Source organism: Etheostoma spectabile, chromosome 3, assembly GCF_008692095.1.
Source record: "Etheostoma spectabile isolate EspeVRDwgs_2016 chromosome 3, UIUC_Espe_1.0, whole genome shotgun sequence".
Lineage (NCBI taxonomy): Eukaryota > Metazoa > Chordata > Actinopteri > Perciformes > Percidae > Etheostoma > Etheostoma spectabile.
In genome coordinates, this window is record NC_045735.1 from 11,462,431 (window position 1) to 11,471,624 (window position 9,194).

Below are 9,194 nucleotides of genomic sequence, written 5' to 3' on the forward strand. Positions count from 1 at the left end.
TTTCTCAGATAAACTCCCCCCCCCCACCCCAGTTATTTATTTCACCTCATCTTTTGTCTTTCTATCCCTAATTATTTTATCTAACCCTCCTTTTTCTCGATCTGACTTGTTCTTATTTGCAGGTTTTATGTGTTTGTGATTAATAGAATATTATCTTAGGAGACTGAAAAGAGAGAAAAAAGAAAGAAACAGCTACCTTGACTCAACATCTGATATATCTATCTATATATCTCGTTTGTTTAATTTGTGCAATAACCAGAGTGTATTAACAACATTTTGTGGTTTTGTACGGGGTTATGTGCAGGACTATTTTGGCCACCCAGTTACTTCCTGGAGTCTCCGCTGATTATCTTGGTTATTTTTCCTTTAATTGTCCACATGGTTTTTATTTTCTAAGTTCATTACATCATTATAAGAGTCTATATGTTTAAATTCCACTACTTTTAGACCCAAAAACAAATAAAAGAAAGCACAATTTAACGGTTAACAAAACAAATGAAGTATGGATAAAAACAACTAATAAAAATAGAATCTTCCTGGTTTCTGATCAAAAGTATTTGAGAGGGGTGGGGTGTGTGTTGGGGGAGTCATGATAACCTCATTATAGCTATAATTATCTTAAATCCTTGCTTGGGCCCTGTTTCTTTCTAAAGAATCGTGTCAAGAATTGTAAGCAGCAAAACTAAAAGTTTAAACAAAAATTCAAAATTTGCATCACAGTGATTGACAGCCATATGTAAATTTCTAAATTATTCTAATGTGGGACTCATCCATCAGCAAATGTTTCTGTTACTCCCTTTTCTTTCTTTCTTGCAAGTGCACCCTTTTTCTTCCCTTTGGTTGCTCCCTCAGCCCCACTCTCTGCTCGGCCTGGGGTCACTGTGTCGTGTAAAAGACTGTTGTGCTGAGTTTTGCTATTTTGGCAGAAGGGAACGAGGGAGATAGAGAGAAGGGGGCAGGGGTGTTGGGGGGATGGAGAGGGATAGAGAGAGGGAGGAGGAGGAGTTATTTTGCTCTCTTCGTGCCTCCTCGCTGAGCTGCGTGCCTGTCTGCTCTTCTCGTCTGCATGCAACATTGCGCAGGGTGCCCCCTATTTGCCCCCATCTCTCTCTATCTCCCAGCCTTTCTCTTACATAGCTTCCCACTCTTAATCTCTCTCACAGCCTTTTCGTTCTCGGTCCACTTTTTTTTCAATGTCCTTCTCCAACCTGCCCCCTCTCATCAGCTCTTAGCAGCTTAAAATCCTTTTGCCCTCACATCTTAATGAGTCTACCTCTTTCTCTCTCTCTCTCTCTCTCTCTCTGTCTGTCTGTCTGTCTGTCTGTCTGTCTGTCTGTCTGTCCTCTCTGTGAGTCATGCAGCGGGGACTGGCTCGGTGTGTTTGCCTGAATGCCCTCCAGGAATTGCTGCTGGCACACAGAAAGCACTACTTTGTAGACCTGCTGGCTGGGGTTAGAAGAGGAGGATGGGAGCAGGAGAAGATGTGAAGGGAGGATCAAGGGGATGAAAGGAGAGCGATAAGAGACACAAGGGAAGACAGGGAAGATAAAATAAAAATAAAAATGAAGATGGACAGAGGAGAGACGAGGTTCAGAAAGGTGTGGTGTGTGTGTGTGTGTGGTGTGTGTGTGTGTTTGTGTGTTGTGTTGTGTGTGTGTTGTGGTGTGTGTGTTGTGTGTGTGTGTGTGTTTGTGTGTGTGTGTGTGTGTGTGTGTGTGTGTGTGTGTGTGGTGTGTGTGTGTGTGTTGTGTGTGTGTTGTGTGTGTGTGTGTGTGGTGTGTGTGTGTGTTGTGTTGTGTTTTTTACGTCTTGCAGCACCTAAAGTAAGTCTCTGAATGGAGACCAGGCTTCGGAAATGGGTTCAAACTCATTTGGATGCATTTATAATTCATTTGGGTCTCATTGTACATTAAGTTAAAATTTGCACCTTCACTTACAAACACACACAAACACACATAAATGTGAATCAGGTTTATTAAACTTTCCAATCTAAATTGTTCAGTGTGTAAAAAGGGGGTTTCTTTGTAGAGAAATGAGATGCTTAAACACTGATTTGTAACATGCAGTTTTGCAGTTTTGCAAAATTGACATTGCTGATTTTGTTTTTCAAGGGTTGTAATAGACTTGTAGTGTTATTTTCACTTATAGACTATGCTGTTACCAAGAAAAGCAGCCAAACATTACCTCTGTTAATCTGCTGTACATTGTGGAACACAGCTACCCTGGGCCCAACTGCACGCCGGAATTTCTGAATTTTGACATTTAAACATTCAACAACAAAAAGGTTGAAATTTGAAATGTCACTTTGTTTGTAAGTCTCATTTTGAATGTGTTCTTCCACAGAAGATTAAGCATCCAACCTTTTGAGATTTGTTTCCCTACTCTGTTGTGGTGTACTGTTTTAGTATAATATGATCTTTTCTATAATTTTAAACGGTCCTTTTTGCTGCTTTGGTCTGCTCAGCCCAAACTCTCCAAACACACACACACACACGCACAGGTTTCATGCTGGAGCCTCATTCTTCCAGCTTAAGCTTTTTCATATTGCTCCAATATCTCTGTCACTCACACACATGCCGGCATGAATGCACACATGCACGCAAGAACATGTGTTTATTTTTCAAACTCGCACATGTATTTGGAAATGTCTAAGCTTTGGTCCGAATTAACCCTTGTTCCTCTTTTCTCACACGCATGCACAGATAAAGTGACATGCATGCACACATGTATGGACAAACACACACACAAACACACACACACACACACACTTCCTGCATTAAGCCCAGGTCCATATTGCCCAGCTGGAACCAATGAAAATTCCAGTTACTGTTTGTACTTCCCTCCCTCCATCTCTACCATTTCAAATTTCAGCTCTAAGCCTTTGAGGGAGCCAGCAGCCAAATATGGTCAGGCTTGTGTCATGAACTTTGAGCGACCTTCTAAAGCAGCATAGAAATCATGACCTTTAAGGCCCTGCCTGAGGCTGAGCTTTAGGCACTGTTCTGCATGACCATGGAAAGAAGTCATATGTGCGTGTGCGTAAGTTTGAGAGAGAGTTCAGGACCTGTGACTTACTAAACATTTCTGAACATTTAGTGGCTGGTTTTACTGTATCTGCACCCTTGGTTTTTGGTTTCCTAATTATCTCCAGCACTTATTTTTGTGTCTTCATTTTTTCTCTCTGCAATTTTATTGCTTCCTTTTAATGCTGTAAAAGATTTGGGAAACAGAACTGTACAGTATGAAGTGGTAATTTCCTCCAGCCAGTGAGTTGTATTTCTAAACAGGTGTTGCAACTCAACAACTAACTGCAAACAGATAAATATTCAGCTGTCATCTCTCATAAAACTTGGTGGGTGGGTGTTACCCCAATTGAGCTTATTGTTGGTATGCCTTTGATGAGGCTACGTCTTGTTTTTGCCACCTGAAACCACAAAAAACAGCAGGTAACACTAGTGCTTGTGCCTAGATGTGGCCTGAGGTGGATACCGTAATGATACCAAAATTCCTCTGAGCCACCTGAGTTTTATTGACATTTCCTTCTCATGCATTCCCTTCTCAAACGTAAAAAAAAATCCACCTGTGACCAAAACCAAAAACATACTAAAAATACTAGCCCGTCATTGTGCTTGATCTAAGAAGTTAAAAAATGAAGGCCATCTCTCTAGCTTCCTTTTCTCTGTCTTTTATCATCGTCAATCTCTCTCGCTGTGCTCCACCAGTGCTGCTGTCATCTCCTGTTTATCTAATTGGGGTTCAGAGGACTTGAGTCCGACAGGGAGGGTGGACCGGAGATGGAGATGAGGAGAAGGAGGAGGCAGAGAGACAAAGAGACTTTGAGAACAGGCCCATTAGGAGCCTGAACAGGCGGGAATATTTCTGCTGGTCTGCACCTTCAGGGAGCTTGGAGGGTGGAAGACATTCTGCAGCAATAAACCCACTGAAAGATTCTTAGTGCCCAGGTTTACAATCTTGGTAAGGTCACTAAAGACTTGTAATACAGTATGCAAATACTGTATGAGGATTAAGTAGGGGAAAAAAACACACTAGCAGGAAAATCGATTATCTTTGGATCTTAAATTAATTTCAAACTTTCAAACTGCTCTTAAAATTTAAATGAAGCTAATTCAGGTATATTTTGCTAGTTAAAACCTAAAAAAGCTTTTTTTAAAAAGCTTAGTTATCCCTGCTGTCAGCAGAACGATGTCTCGGCAAGAATTAGCTTAAACAGAAACGCGAAGACCTAGCTAAAGAACTCTCTTCTTAACTGACAAAGTACAAAGCCTGTTTTAGCCATGTTTTGCTTCAGTGTGTGAGTGAATGCTTTTACTCAAGAAGACTATTCTCTGAATGTGGAGTCAGAGTTGACACACTAGTTAATTCTTTTGTGTGTGGAAGGTGAACCAGACATGCATTTGCTGAATAGGACTTTATAACTGATGTTGTGGGACCATTTGGAGTCATTTTTGGGGCACAATGAGCATACAAACACTATTCCAGCTTTATTCTGCTTCATTGTGCCATTATGTCTCCTGAACAACAGCTAACCATAACATATTTATGTTGCAACTAGCTGATGTCTTGTTTATTCCATTACCAAAGTCTGAGTTTAGACAAGCAATTGTTAACAGTCCGTTGGGATCAGCTTCAGCAACCCGCGACCCTCCAAAGGACTAGACCTTACAGCTAATGGATGATGGATGGTAGATTTGGATGGAATAAGGCTTCTATGACACAAATTCCAATCTTGTGTCGTGTTTTGATAAATGAATGCCGAGCAGTGCACTGGATTAGGAATTCAATTCCCAATTTCAGCACTTAAATACATATATATCCTTTTGATCTATAACATATTTCAAAAGAAAAACCTAATGATTCATAATCTGTAACTTCTGTATGTGTTATTGTGATGTGTTTTGCTAAGTTTTTAGATGTGATGGTTCCTTGAAAGCCAAAGGTATGTACAGCTGTACAATGTGGCAAATGTTGAAATATTCAATGTAAATCATTGATCTGTAAGTGTCTATGTACGGCACTTTTATCAGTGTGAGTTGTTTTTAAATGTGCTATAAAAATAATTCTTATTGACTTACTTACTAAAGCATCCAAATGATGGCATGAATTAGGAAAAATTTAGCTGATTCTGTTACAACTCTGCTGGGGTGTTTTGCTCACTTAACCCATTTGTATGTACTGTACATATAAAATGAAAGGCTCTGAATTCTCAAAAGGCATCCTGTTTGGCATGCTGATAATGTACACTTTGAAGAGGCAATTAAAAGTGTAGAAAATAGGTTGTTGGTACTCCCAAGAAAACAGCATTCCTTTTTCTCTCTACCAAAGAATTGAAATGCGTCAGAATGAGGTGGCTTCTACTCACGATAGTCAAACCCTGTACAATGTGGCCTTCAAGGAAGAAAGACAGGAAAGATGGCTTCTAATCAAGGAATAAATTTAGAAGACTTCCACATACCCATGTGAAGTCTAGGGATGCACATTTATGTGTGTATCCATCTGACTGCGTGTCTGTTTGGAGTTCAAAAGGTTAATTGTGCCATATGGAGCGTGTGTGCGTGCAGGCACATGTATGCATGCATGCAAACAGAGCTTGTCTGTGCAGAGTTCAAAAGGTTAGCTGTGCCACAGTGCTGTGGATCCTGCCTTAATAACTGAGGCTTAACAAGCACATGCTAAAACATCATGATCCCTTCTTTCAGTCAGTCATGGTTCAGGGATGAGGACAGCTTGTTTGTCCAAAATCAATTATTCACCAGTTCATGTGCCCAATGTAATCTCCTTTCTCATTCACTTGTAGGCTTCCACTTCCACAGTCATTACTATGATTTTTTTAAATATATTTTTTTATTTCTTTGTTCTTTAAAAGGTTGTAATGTTGTAGGAGGAACACACCTGCCCACTCATCTATTAGTCACCAGCATAAAAAACACGATCAACCACATCTCTCACAGAGGGAAGGTGTGATATTTCTCTTAGACATACTGGAAAACCAAGATGCTGACAGCACTTTCATAGCCTGACTATTACACTTTCTATCCACGAGATACATCTAACATTCATTTCTGTGTTGTCTATTTAACACTGAGACATAAACCAGCTGGACAACTCTGAGATTCAAAGGGATTGGAAAATGAGTGATGTCAGTAATAACATTTCAAATCTCTATCTTGTTCTTCTTTTAGGGCATGACCAAATTAGGCATCGTCATCCACATCATGTTGGTTAATACAATGAGCAGGTATTATATGTTTTGAGCTTGCTGGATTATAACTATTGAATGACATTACTTAGAACTGTCTAGGCTGATTTTATAAGGAATTTAGTCTTGCACCCCATTTAAAGTGGAAACTCAAGATGGTCTTTCCACAGAAAGGTAGAAGTTATAGAATACAGTTTAGAATAAATACACACAGTATAATATCCGGCATTATTTCATCAAAAGAAGTCGCAGTAGGGTAAATCTTTCCGCCCGTTTCTGAACTATATTTATAGATTTTTAAGTTTAGGAAGTGAACATGAGGGATGGTTATTACTTTTTTTGTTACATTTTTATATCATTGCATTTGGATATCTAATTGATCTTGTTGTGTTCTGGGTTGGGTGGTACCATATTTTTGAATATAAAAACAAACAACTATGCTTAATTATTTTTGCCAAAACAGCAATGTCAATAATTAGTTCAAGGTGAACGTTAAAGGGCAATTAGTCTTGCATAGCCAGACCCATCTCCCCAGCGCTGTGGAGTAAGGTCTGGCCCCTCCACACATACTCTCCTGAAAAGGAGAAAAGAAAACGGCCTGGGTTATTTGCATTTCTTTAAACCAATCACAATCGTCTTGGGGGTGCTAAGCTCCAGTTGCAGAGATTGTGGTTCTGCAAAATGGTCTCGGGGAAAGAACTAGTTTTGGTGGAACATTTGCATTCCACAAACACATACAAAAAAGTGAGCAGTCAGTTAGCTGGATACGTGGTTAAACTAAATTTGTTTTTACCAGTGTATCACTGTGTGTATTTTGTCCAAAGCAATTCGCCAGTCGGTCCTGAAATGTACTGATTAAGTAATAAATGCCGTAAACATATTCTTTGTAAATCTTTACAGTCATTCCCCAAAAGATCCAAGCAGGCCTGCACGATCCAAATTTTCTTAAAAACTTGCCATTTGCGGTGTATAGCTTGCCAGGTCAAAGTTTTACAAGGCGAGGGACATTCAGCGTTCTGGCAGACTAAGGGCAATTAAAGGGAAATTAACAGCCTGGGAGGATTTTTTTTGTCTACTGTATGCCTCTTTTATATGTGACAAACAATTGGCATGTAATCTGCTCATTACCTTTACCTTTATGAGTGGAATAAAACTGAAAGAAGCTTAGATTAATCTGACTCCATTGGAAATTGGGTTATGTTACTAATTATTATTATGTAACTTTGATGGAAAATATTTTTAAAATGACCTATCCAACCCTGGTTGTCATTTAAATTCACTTTATGTTGCGTGGTGTGTGTGTGTGTGTGTGGGGGGGGGAACAGGCATGCACAATTCAAATGTTCAACACAGCTGGCAACACCTCAGCCCGTGAGGCACGTGCACTGTGCACAGCGCTCATTCCCATGGCAACATTATCAAAAGTTCAGCAGCTGTCTTACGTGTTCCAGCGAAATGGCCATTCAAATGTTGATTTGAATAAATATGCTCATCCTATCCATTCAAATTGTAATGTGTGGAGCTGTGGCTGAGAACATGGTATGCAGAGAGCATGCAACAGAAGAGAGCAGCCTGGTCTCTCTGGGTGTTTAGTAAGCCTACATCTGGGGATTTAGAGTTAGGGAGGAGTGGAAGGAGGGAGGAGGGAGGAGGCAGGAAGGGTGAGGGCCAGCAGGGGCTCATGCCCAGTGTATACAGGTGGAATTAATGGGAAGCAATAGGAAAAGACTGAATGTGTGCACACCTCGCTAAGGCCTCAAGGCTTATAGCTCAAGCACACACAGGCTTTTACAAATACTCGCCCGGTCTTGCAAATCTTATCGTTACTCAGTGTCTCTCAGATGCTCATAAATTGGTGTTGCATCTCACACCCAGAAGATTATAAATCCTATCCACTCCTTATTTACTGGGTAACTATAATGTGTACACCTTTAACAATTAGAATATAAGGTGACCACATCCTTGCAGTTGCAAAATGAGAACTGGCTGTAAATCAGCGCACCCATCCTATTTTCACTCTCTGTACGGCAGTGTTTCTTAATTTAATGGGCTGTGACTCAAAATGTGTCTGGCCACTCCCAACATGATAAATGAACTTGTATGTCTTGTTCATCCATCCAAGTCTGCAATTGAGGTTAAATGTGTTAGAGCCTATTCTTGTGCCCGAATAGAACAGAATCTCCTCTGCTCTATGCAATAACCACTCTGTCTACACTGGAAATTTTATTTGAATAGCACATTTTATGACGAGCTAACTCTGTGTGGTTTAAATATAAATTCAGTATCAAGTAACATCGCTCTTGTACATGAATCTCTTTGGGAAGCTTCCTGTTTCCTTAATACCTTAAAGCTTTCTTTGGTTTGAAGCAGGGTCTATGTCAAGTTGTACTGGTCAAAATGAAGCAAGTCTTATCTAAAAGAAATGGAATACAAAGGCAATGGCAGCCTATATAGAACATCCCACTTCATAGTAGCAGTATCTTTGTTGTTATATTTCTTAGTGAAGATTGTAGAGCAATGGGATAGTATCACTGGCAGAAGGCTAGAGGCAATTTTCATGATTTTACATGCATTTTGTATGTATTATGTAAAATGTAATATGTAAAATGAATGTGAATGTGAAAATAGACATTTTAATTAAAACAATGTGAACACATGTGGAAGTATGTAAGAACATGTTTTTTAGAGGGAAAAGGATGTCACTTTGCCTGGCTTCGCCCTCCAACGTATTTCCGCTCACTTTTCATTTTCCCTCAGAACTATGTCTGGGTTTGCGGTATATTCACAGTTTTTCTCCGGTCAAATCTTCACCAATCCTATCAGTGAACAGAGGGAGTGGCTGAGAACAATGACGTTGAGGTTGTGCGCTAGTTTGAGTTGTAGTTCAGTAATGGCGGCGGAGAAAGATGCGAGAAAAGCCATACACTGCTGAACATATCTATAAGTTAAAGGCTGAGCAAGATTTTCCAGCTTGCTC